General features: G+C 44.8%; 1 non-coding gene across 1 annotated transcript; it reads right to left on the bottom strand.

Annotated features, from left to right (window-relative positions):
* Nucleotides 1-11,929: 11,929 nt before the first annotated feature.
* On the bottom strand, nt 11,930-12,001 carry TRNAH-GUG (transfer RNA histidin (anticodon GUG)). The gene has a single exon. It is a non-coding gene; the product is annotated as a tRNA-His (tRNA).
* Between the last annotated feature and the right edge of the window lie 363 nt (nt 12,002-12,364).

Genomic DNA, 12,364 nt, shown 5'->3' with positions numbered 1-12,364 from the left:
CAGCCCTCAGCGTGGTGGTAACATAATATAATAGCAGTAATGGGTAACTGTTCAAAAGTTGTCATGGAAAGGAGATTCATACAGCTCTGCAACCTGTTACAATCCTGTGAATAATATGTACCATCTGAAATACCAATAAATAAAAAAAATAAAAAATCTGCTGCACAACTTAGGGTAAGGCTGGTGTTGTAGTGGTAGATCTGAGGCCCTAGGAGAGCTGGAGACCCCACAGAGCTACAGCAGCTCAGAAGTCCACTTAGGCTTCATCAGGGACCCGTTTTGTGACTTGAAAACCCATTAATGCAACAATAAAGGGGTGAAGTAAATGTCATCAACATTGCATAAACTGGTGTTCTTTGCAGTTTTTTTAATAAATAACAGCGCCTGGAAGCCCTTCTGACTGTGAAGGTTTGTTTAACAAATAGTGGTGTAACAACATAAAAGAGGGGGAACTGTAAGACAGTTGCACAGATAGAAGGACGGATAGAAGGTTAAACAGATCGTCATAAATAAGCCACATGCACCGATGCATCTGTACAGGTTTGTAGACAGAAAGGCAGGTATGTAGCTGTTAGTAAATCATGGATGAGATATAATCAGCTTCACAGAAACCGCTGTAAATCACACGCGCCTGCTTTAGAAATAACCACGCCACGAAGACCTTGGCAGTCAGCATATAGGCTTTAAAGTGTTAACATAAACAGAGATGGGCAGAAATAGGCAGTAAGGCAGATACCCAGATTGAAATAGAAAGTAAATAGAAAGCACATGTAGTAATAGACGTGGACCGATAAGTATATAGAGAAGCAGCTGTTGGTACGAAAATGGGATCACATATGATCAACTTTGTGTGGACTGTCAGGATTTGAAAACGGTTGCTTCATACCAAAAAAAACAATAGCGCCAAGATGTCCTTCTCAATGTCCCTATGAGCGTTATAGTGTTAACAAAGCATACAGCCAGGCATCAACACTCTGTTAGACAGGTTCACAGTCACGCACAGGTAGGTGAGCAGATAGATAAGCAGGCACACAGGCAAAAAGATGGATGGACAGATGAATGGATCAATAGATGGACGGACCTCTCTGTTAAACATGAGTCAAAGGTAGGGATGGGCGTAACCAGTGTAACTCACTGCATTGTAATTACGCGAAATTACAGCAACATTATGCGAGGTTGTACAGAATTACGCAAGGCTATTTTCCTGGTGCAAAATACACGCTCAGATCCGTAAGGAACCTGATATACACTTTGCACAAGAAAATCGCTCTAAATGCAACAGAACTGGCACAACAGCCGCTGCTCGCGCTATTTTCCTCCGCTCTTGGGTAGATGTCTTTCCCCACATTACTCCAAATTCCACAAAGGAGCGTAATTGTGTAATTCACGATTCGACCACGACTAATAAACTTGGCTTAAGTTTTAAAACTTTCCCTCGAGCTTCCCGGTGATCCGTCGGGTGCGGGATGATGAAGCCAAACGCTGATTGGGTGAGCGCGCCTCTCAGTGTCCTTCTCCGTCGCCTCTTTCTTTCAGACCCTTGGGAGCTCAGTCTTACTTTCTATACAAATATTTATTTTTAGACCTTTTTTCTTCGCGGCCTGAATTGCTGCAAAAACTGATATTTGACTAGCAGGATCCCTTTCAACATTGTAAGCTACTCCGCGTCAGTACAGGAGCCTCGGCGCTGCAGGTACAGGAGACACAGACATCCATCCCTCTTGCTGACCGGGTCCCGTGAAACCAAACTGTAGCTCATACTTTTCACATCAGGACCGCCACAAACGTAAAAGCGCAGAAAGGTGAAATAAATAATAACATTGTTAACGCATTCTTCAAAGACATTTAATTTCACCGTTGAAATTAGGTTCAAGCTCTTAACTCATGTAAATATTAAGAAGTGAGAATAAAAATGCTGCCCAACTGCCGTGACATTGCCACCCGCAATGCTGTGATTCGGATTCGAACCGAGGTTGCTGCGGCCACAACGCAGAGTACTAACCACTATACGATCATGACGAGCTACTTGGGCTCTGAAAAGACTACCCTGGTGTGGCTCTGATAGGCTGAAAAAAGGTCACAGTGTCCGTGGAGTGGATAGATTTAGCGTTTGTTTAAAACCCATCTTTTCAAGTTAGATCAGGGTCTTTTCTTTGAGTAGCGGATCACAGCAAATATTTACCTCTCTGCTTCCAGTGACAAGACTCCCCATAAACCAAGAAGCCCAGACTTCTTAACAAGATCCACCACTCTGCCCTGCAAGTCTCAAGTGTTCTATGAGTTCTGGAGTCGGGGAAGTGAACACTGCAAAAACTTAATCCACGGCCGACCAAACTCCTCCAGGCCAGGAGGGGCTCGGAACAGGCCCCCACATATTGTTGTTTTTTTCTTTTCTGGGTGTCTCTTCAGGCACATTCAGCTGCTTGGTGCATACTGCTTTAGAGTTGCATTGTGTGGAATGAAGTGGCGTAAACTTGACTAGCAAACAATGGAGTGGTGATGAATGGAGGGTCATAGAAGGGAGTAGATTGAAGTGCAAAGAGTAGAGTGACGTAATGTGTCATAGAATACAGTGGAATATAATGAAGTGGTGTGCCTTGGCATGGCGTTGAATAGCATTGTGAGGAATGGAGTGGCATAGAGCAGAGTGGGGTAGAGAGGAGTGAGGTTGCATAGAATGGCATAGAGTAGCATAGAGTAAAGTAGTGTGGTGTAGAGTGGCATAGTGTGGTGTAGAGTGAAGTGGCATGGAATGGCATAGAGTCAGAGAACAGTGTGTCATGGAGAGGGGTGGCAAAGAATTAGGAGGAGTGGAGTCGGACTGCATGAAGTAGAGTGTTGTGGAGTTGAGTAGCATACAGTCGGTTGCATGGAGTGACACTGTGGTGTAGAGAGGAGCAGAGAAAAAAGTGGCATAGAGTAGAAAGGCCTATATGAGAGTAGTGTAGAGTGGCACAGCATAGAGTAGTGTGCAGTAAAGTGGCATAGAGTAGAGCGCATGTAGTGCCATTGAGTGATATTGTGTGAGATGGAGTGGAGTGGAGTACAGTGAAGTGGCATGGAATGAAGTAGTATAGAGTAGAGTGGGAGAGAGTAAAGTGGAGTGGCATAGAGTGAACTAGAGTAGAGCGTAGTGGGATAGAGTGGAGTAGCATGGAGTGGAATGGAGAGGCACAGAGTAGGGTAGAGTGCAAAAGTGTGGAATGGCATGGAGTTGAGTGGAGTGGCATAGAGTAGAGTGGCATTCTGTGGGGTGGATTAGAGTGGCATGGAGTGGCATACAGTAGAGTGGAATAGAGCTTAGTGGTGGAGAGTACAGTGGCTTAGAGTGGAGTATAGTAGCATGGAGTAGAGTAGCGTAGAGTAGAGAGGGGTGCAACGGAGTAGAGTGGCATAGAGTTGAGTGGTGTACAGTGGCGTAGAGTAGAATGGGATAAAATAAAGTGGCGTACAGTAGACTGGAGTAGAGTAGCATAGAGTGGAGAGGCATAGAGTGGAGAGGAGTAAAGTAGAGTGGAATTGTATAGAGTAGAGTTCAGTTGAGTATTCTAGAGTGATGTAGAGCAGAGTGACATAGAGTCACATAAAGTGGCATTCTATGAAGTAGGGTGGCGTAGAGAGGAATGAAGGGAAGGGGCATAGAGTAGAGTGGAGTGGAGTAGAGGGGCATAGCAGAGAGTGACAGGGTGGAGTGGCATAGAATGGAGTAGCATAAAGTGGAGTGAAGTGGCGTATAGTGGAGTGGCATAGATTAGAGTGGCATAGAGTGGAGTGATAGAGTGGAACAATGTAGATTAGAGTGGAGTAGAACTGAGTAGAGTGGAGTGGTATAGAGTTGCACAGTGTAGAGTACAGTGGCACTGAGGGGAGTAGAGTATAGTCATGTAGAGGAATACAGTGTGAGAAAGTAACTAAAGTGTCAATAGAGACGGCGTTTAGGGTGAAAAATAAGCTGTATGCTTGTCATGAATGTTGGAAAGCACATTGCACATCCAAGAATGATACGAAAACACTTTTAAAATATAAAAAATAGCGTACTGTAGGAAGACGAAAAGAACACATGTACTTGGTCCATCCTCCATGGAGGAATGAACACAAGAAAGGAAGATTCAGTCTATGGGAGCTAAGCAATCGAAATATTGCAAATGTGAGTGACATAGAAAACAATTAATGGTAAGTAAGCTATGGGCGTGTGGTAAGCCCACTGAATTCTAAACAATATGTCTCACAGCACATTCACTGTGTACGCAAGACATAAAAAGGTGTGACTAAGAGAATTCTGAGATTTAGAGCTTGACAGCAATTCACAACCCAACCAAACTGAGCCCTATATAATAATTTACAACAGAGCCAAAGTACACCTTTTATACCCCCAATGGTGGAGGTAAGATATTCAGCAGACACGTGGTCTCCCAGTGCTAAAGGATTTTGGCTAGATATGAAGTGGGCGAAGTGCCCTGAAAACATTATAAAAGTAGGACACGTGCTATAAGAAGACATCACTTCCTTGGCAAGGCAGAAGAAAGGGCACTTCAGAGGGAAGAAATGAGAGGGCTGAGGAACAGACAGATAGCTCCCCTATGGGCAGAGGTGGCGGGAGCATGGAACACTCCTGACATGACTATGATGATGATGCAGATGGGCCTCTTAACTTGCGGAGTTAGGAGCACGACAAACACACCTCTCCTAGACCTCCCTGGAAGATCATACACTGGGGAGGGTTCCCCTGGGTCCCTTCCCCCCCCCGGCTGGGCACCATACAGCTGTAGACACACTCACACAATGCGTAGTTAGGTCTCGTTTCTGGGCAAGTTGTTTGGCTTGCTTGTTATTTGTTGTAATAAGAGATGATGAGTACCTGACGTGCCAGAGCTGGAAATGGTGGCAACCGACCACCCTGCTCCATGGGCATACAGCGCTGAACCGGAGACCCACAGGAGGCCCACACCACAGATCACAAGCCTGCTTACAGATTTATGCAAGGAACAGCCCTCAGCATGGTGGTAACATAATATAATAGCAGTAATGGGTAACTGTTCAAAAGTTGTCATGGAAATGAGATTCATACAGCTCTGCAACCTGTTACAATCCTGTGAATAATATGTACCATCTGAAATACCAATAAATAAAAAAAATAAAAAATCTGCTGCACAACTTAGGGTAAGGCTGGTGTTGTAGTGGTAGATCTGAGGCCCTAGGAGAGCTGGAGACCCCACAGAGCTACAGCAGCTCAGAAGTCCACTTAGGCTTCATCAGGGACCCGTTTTGTGACTTGAAAACCCATTAATGCAACAATAAAGGGGTGAAGTAAATGTCATCAACATTGCATAAACTGGTGTTCTTTGCAGTTTTTTAAATAAATAACAGCGCCTGGAAGCCCTTCTGACTGTGAAGGTTTGTTTAACAAATAGTGTTGTAACAACATAAAAGAGGGGGAACTGTAAGACAGTTGCACAGATAGAAGGACGTATAGAAGGTTAAACAGATCGTCATAAATAAGCCACATGCACCGATGCATCTGTACAGGTTTGTAGACAGAAAGGCAGGTATGTAGCTGTTAGTAAATCATGGATGAGATATAATCAGCGTCACAGAAACCGCTGTAAATCACACGCGCCTGCTTTAGAATGAACCACGCCACAAAGACCTTGGTAGTCAGCATGTAGGCTTTAAAGTGTTAACATAAACAGAGATGGGCAGAAATAGGCAGTAAGGCAGATACCCAGATTGAAATAGAAAGGTAAATAGAAAGCACATGTAGTAATAGACGTGGACCGATAAGTATATAGAGAAGCAGCTGTTGGTACGAAAATGGGATCACATATGATCAACTTTGTGTGGACTGTCAGGATTTGAAAACGGTTGCTTCATACCAAAAAAAACCATAGCGCCAAGATGTCCTCCTCAATGTCCCTATGAGCGTTATAGTGTTAACAAAGCATACAGCCAGGCATCAACACTCTGTTAGACAGGTTGACAGTCACGCACAGGTAGGTGAGCAGATAGATAAGCAGGCACACAGGCAAAAAGATGGATGGACAGATGAATGGATCAATGGATGGACGGACCTCTCTGTTAAACATGAGTCAAATGTAGGGATGGGCGTAACCAGTGTAACTCACTGCAGTGTAATTACGCGAAATTACAGCAACATTATGCGAGGTTGTACAGAATTACACAAGGCAATTTTCCTGGTGCAAAATACACGCTCAGATCCGAAAGGAACCTAATATACACTTTGCACAAGAAAATCGCACTAAATGCAACAGAACTGGCACAACAGCCGCTGCTCGCACTCTTTTCCTCCGCTCTTGGGTAGATGTCTTTCCCCACATTACTCCAAATTCCACAAAGGAGCGTAATTGTGTAATTCACGATTCGACCACGACTAATAAACTTGGCTTAAGTTTTAAAACTTTCCCTCTAGCTGCCCGGTGATCCGTCGGGTGCGGGATGATGAAGCCAAACGCTGATTGGGTGAGTGCGCCTCTCAGTGTCCTTCTCCGTCGCCTCTTTCTTTCAGACCCTTGGGAGCTCAGTCTTACTTTCTATACAAATATTTATTTTTAGACCTTTTTTCTTCGCGGCCTGAATTGCTGCAAAAACTGATATTTGACTAGCAGGATCCCTTTCAACATTGAAAGCTACTCCGCGTCAGTACAGGAGCCTCGGCGCTGCAGGTACAGGAGACAGAGACATCCACCCCTCTTGCTGACCGGGTCCCGTGAAACCAAACTGTAGCTCATACTTTTCACATCAGGACCGCCACAAACGTAAAAGCGCAGAAAGGTGAAATAAATATTAACATTGTTAACGCGTTCTTCAAAGACATTTAATTTCACCGTTGAAATTAGGTTCAAGCTCTTAACTCATGTAAATATTAAGAAGTGAGAATAAAAATGCTGCCCAACTGCCGTGACATTGCCACCCGCAATGCCGTGATTCGGATTCGAACCGAGGTTGCTGCGGCCACAACACAGAGTACTAACCACTATACGATCACGGCGAGCTACTTGGGCTCTGAAAACACTACCCTGGTGTGGCTCTGATAGGCTTTTAAAAGGTCAAAGTGTCCGTGGAGTGGATAGATTTAGCGTTTGTTTAAAACCCATCTTTTCAAGTTAGATTAGGGTCTTTTCTTTGAGTAGCAGATCACAGCAAATATTTACCTCTCTGCTTCCAGTGACAAGACTCCCCATAAACCAAGAAGCCCAGACTTCTTAACAAGATCCACCACTCTGCCCTGCAAGTCTCAAGTGTTCTATGAGTGCTGGGGTCGGGGAAGTGAACACTGCAAAAACTTAATCCACGGCCGACCAAACTCCTCCAGGCCAGGAGGGGCTCGGAACAGGCCCCCACATATTGTTGTTTTTTTCTTTTCTGGGTGTCTCTTCAGACACATTCAGCTGCTTGGTGCATACTGCTTTAGAGTTGCATTGTGTGGAATGAAGTGGCGTAAACTTGACTAGCAAACAATGGAGTGGTGATGAATGGAGGGTCATAGAAGGGAATAGATTGAAGTGCAAAGAGTAGAGTGACGTAATGTGTCATAGAATACAGTAGAATATATTGAAGTGGTGTGCCTTGGCATGGCGTTGAATAGCATTGTGAGGAATGGAGTGGCATAGAGCAGAGTGGGGTAGAGAGGAGTGAGGTTGCATAGAATGGCATAGAGTAGCATAGAGTAAAGTAGTGTGGTGTAGAGTGGCATAGTGTGGTGTAGAGTGAAGTGGCATGGAATGACATAGAGTCAGAGAACAGTGTGTCATGGAGAGGGGTGGCAAAGAATTAGTAGGAGTGGAGTCGGACTGCATGAAGTAGAGTGTTGTGGAGTTGAGTAGCATACAGTCGCGTTGCATGGAGTGACACTTTGGTGTAGAGAGGAGCAGAGTAAAAAGTGGCATAGAGTAGAAAGGCCTACAGGAGAGTAGTGTAGAGTGGCACAGCATAGAGTAGTGTGCAGTAGAGTGGCATAGAGTAGAGCGCATGTAGTGCCATTGAGTGATATTGTGTGACATGGAGTGGAGTGGAGTACAGTGAAGTGGCATGGAATGAAGTAGTATAGAGTAGAGTGGGAGAGAGTAAAGTGGAATGGCATAGAGTGAACTAGAGTAGAGCGTAGTGGGATAGAGTGGAGTGGCATGGAGTGGAATGGAGAGGCACAGAGTAGGGTAGAGTGCAAAAGTGTGGAATGGCATGGAGTTGAGTGGAGTGGCATAGAGTAGAGTGGCATTCTGTGGGGTGGATTAGAGTGGCATGGAGTGGCATATAGTAGAGTGGAATAGAGCTTAGTGGTGGAGAGTACAGTGGCTTAGAGTGGAGTACAGTAGCATGGAGTAGAGTAGCGTAGAGTAGAGAGGGGTGTAACGGAGTAGAGTGGCATAGAGTTGAGTGGTGTACAGTGGCGTAGAGTAGAATGGGATCAAATAAAGTGGCGTACAGTAGACTGGAGTAGAGTAGCATAGAGTGGAGAGGCATAGAGTGGAGAGGAGTAAAGTAGAGTGGAATTGTATAGAGTAGAGTTCAGTTGAGTATTCTAGAGTGATGTAGAGCAGAGTGGCATAGAGTCACATAAAGTGGCATTCTATGAAGTAGGGTGGCGTAGAGAGGAATGAAGGGAAGTGGCATAGAGTAGAGTGGAGTGGAGTGGAGTAGAGGGGCATAGCAGAGAGTGACAGGTGGAGTGGCATAGAATGGAGTAGCATAAAGTGGAGTGAAGTGGCGTATAGTGGAGTGGCATAGATTAGAGTGGCATAGAGTGGAGTGATAGAGTGGAACAATGTAGATTAGAGTGGAGTAGAACTGAGTAGAGTGGAGTGGTATAGAGTTGCACAGTGTAGAGTACAGTGGCACTGAGGGGAGTCGAGTATAGTCATGCAGAGGAATACAGTGTGAGAAAGTAACTAAAGTGTCAATAGAGACGGTGTTTAGGGTGAAAAATAAGCTGTATGCTTGTCATGAATGTTGGAAAGCACATTGCACATCCAAGAATGATACGAAAACACTTTTAAAATATAAAAAATAGCGTACTGTAGAAAGACGAAAAGAACACATGTACTTGGTCCATCCTCCATGGAGGAATGAACACAAGAAAGGAAGATTCAGTCTATGGGAGCTAAGCAATCGAAATATTGCAAATGTGAGTGACATAGAAGACAATTAATGGTAAGTAAGCTATGGGCGTGTGGTAAGCCCACTGAATTCTAAACAATATGTCTCACAGCACATTCACTGTGTACGCAAGACATAAAAAGGTGTGACTAAGAGAATTCTGAGATTTAGAGCTTGACAGCAATTCACAACCCAACCAAATTGAGCCCTATATAATAATTTACAACAGAGCCAAAGTACACCTTTTATACCCCCAATGGTGGAGGTAAGATATTCAGCAGACACGTGGTCTCCCAGTGCTAAAGGATTTTGGCTAGATATGAAGTGGGCGAAGTGCCCTGAAAACATTATAAAAGTAGGACACGTGCTATAAGCAGACATCACTTCCTTGGCAAGGCAGAAGAAAGGGCACTTCAGAGGGAAGAAATGAGAGGGCTGAGGAACAGACAGATAGCTCCCCTATGGGCAGAGGTGGCGGGAGCATGGAACACTCCTGATATGACTATGATGACGATGCAGATGGGCCTCTTAACTTGCGGAGTTAGGAGCACGACAAACACACCTCTCCTAGACCTCCCTGGAAGGTCATACACTGGGGAGGGTTCCCCTGGGTCCCTTCCCCCCCCCCGGCTGGGCCCCATACAGCTGTAGACACACTCACACGATGCATAGTTAGGTCTCGGTTTCTGGGCAAGTTGTTTGGCTTGCTTGTTATTTGTTGTAATAAGAGATGATGAGTACCTGACGTGCCAGAGCTGGAAATGGTGGGATCCGACCACCCTGCTCCATGGGCATACAGCACTGAACCGGAGACCCACAGGAGGCCCACACTACAGATCACAAGCCTGCTTACAGATTTATGCAAGGAACAGCCCTCAGCGTGGTGGTAACATAATATAATAGCAGTAATGGGTAACTGTTCAAAAGTTGTCATGGAAAGGAGATTCATACAGCTCTGCAACCTGTTACAATCCTGTGAATAATATGTACCATCTGAAATACCAATAAATAAAAAAAATAAAAAATCTACTGCACAACTTAGGGTATGGCTGTTGTTGTAGTGGTAGATCTGAGGCCCTAGGAGAGCTGGAGACCCCACAGAGCTACAGCAGCTCAGAAGTCCACTTGGGCTTCATCAGGGACCCGTTTTGTGACTTGAAAACCCATTAATGCAACAATAAAGGGGTGAAGTAAATGTCATCAACATTGCATAAACTGGTGTTCTTTGCAGTTTTTTTTAATAAATAACAGCGCCTGGAAGCCCTTCTGACTGTGAAGGTTTGTTTAACAAATAGTGTTGTAACAACATAAAAGAGGGGGAACTGTAAGACAGTTGCACAGATAGAAGGACGGATAGAAGGTTTAACAGATCGTCATAAATAAGCCACATGCACCGATGCATCTGTACAGGTTTGTAGACAGAAAGGCAGGTATGTAGCTGTTAGTAAATCATGGATGAGATATAATCAGCTTCACAGAAACCGCTGTAAATCACACGCGCCTGCTTTAGAAAGAACCACGCCACAAAGACCTTGGTAGTCAGCATGTAGGCTTTAAAGTGTTAAAATAAACAGAGATGGGCAGAAATAGGCAGTAAGGCAGATACCCAGATTGAAATAGAAAGGTAAATAGAAAGCACATGTAGTAATAGACGTGGACCGATAAGTATATAGAGAAGCAGCTGTTGGTACGAAAATGGGATCAGATATGATCAACTTTGTGTGGACTGTCAGGATTTGAAAACGGTTGCTTCATACCAAAAAAAAACATAGCGCCAAGGTGTCCTCCTCAATGTCCCTATGAGCGTTATAGTGTTAACAAAGCATGCAGCCAGGCATCAACACTGTGTTAGACAGGTTCACAGTCACGCACAGGTAGGTGAGCAGATAGATAAGCAGGCACACGGGCAAAAAGATGGATGGACAGATGAATGGATCAATGGATGGACGGACCTCTCTGTTAAACATGAGTCAAATGTAGGGATGGGCGTAACCAGTGTAACTCACTGCAGTGTAATTACGCGAAATTACAGCAACATTATGCGAGGTTGTACAGAATTACACAAGGCTATTTTCCTGGTGCAAAATACACGCTCAGATCCGAAAGGAACCTGATATACACTTTGCACAAGAAAATCGCTCTAAATGCAACAGAACTGGCACAACAGCCGCTGCTTGCGCTCTTTTCCTCCGCTCTTGGGTAGATGTCTTTCCCCACATTACTCCAAATTCCACAAAGGAGCGTAATTGTGTAATTCACGATTCGACCACGACTAATAAACTTGGCTTAAGTTTTAAAACTTTCCCTCTAGCTGCCCGGTGATCCGTCGGGTGCGGGATGATGAAGCCAAACGCTGATTGGGTGACTGCGCCTCTCAGTGTCCTTCTCCGTCGCCTCTTTCTTTCAGACCCTTGGGAGCTCAGTCTTACTTTCTATACAAATATTTATTTTTAGACCTTTTTTCTTCGCGGCCTGAATTGCTGCAAAAACTGATATTTGACTAGCAGGATCCCTTTCAACATTGAAAGCTACTCCGCGTCAGTACAGGAGCCTCGGCGCTGCAGGTACAGGAGACACAGACATCCATCCCTCTTGCTGACCGGGTCCCGTGAAACCAAACTGTAGCTTATACTTTTCACATCAGGACCGCCACAAACGTAAAAGCGCAGAAAGGTGAAATAAATAATAACATTGTTAACGCGTTCTTCAAAGACATTTAATTTCACCGTTGAAATTAGGTTCAAGCTCTTAACTCATGTAAATATTAAGAAGTGAGAATAAAAATGCTGCCCAACTGCCGTAACATTTCCACCCGCAATGCCGTGACTCGGATTCGAACCGAGGTTGCTGCGACCACAACACAGAGTACTAACCACTATACGATCACGGCGAGCTACTTGGGCTCTGAAAAGACTACCCTGGTGTGGCTCTGATAGGCTTAAAAAAGGTCACAGTGTCCGTGGAGTGGATAGATTTAGCATTTGTTTAAAACCCATCTTTTCAAGTTAGATCAGGGTCTTTTCTTTGAGTAGCAGATCACAGCAAATATTTACCTCTCTGCTTCCAGTGACAAGACTCCCCATAAACCAAGAAGCCCAGACTTCTTAACAAGATCCACCACTCTGCCCTGCAAGTCTCAAGTGTTCTATGAGTGCTGGGTCGGGGAAGTGAACACTGCAAAAACTTAATCCACGGCCGACCAAACTCCTCCAGGCCAGGAGGGGTTCGGAACAGGCCCCCACATATTGTTGTT

This window comes from Pleurodeles waltl, chromosome 12 (assembly GCF_031143425.1).
Source record: "Pleurodeles waltl isolate 20211129_DDA chromosome 12, aPleWal1.hap1.20221129, whole genome shotgun sequence".
In the NCBI taxonomy this organism is placed as follows: domain Eukaryota; kingdom Metazoa; phylum Chordata; class Amphibia; order Caudata; family Salamandridae; genus Pleurodeles; species Pleurodeles waltl.
This window is presented reverse-complemented; position numbering and strand designations above follow the sequence as displayed.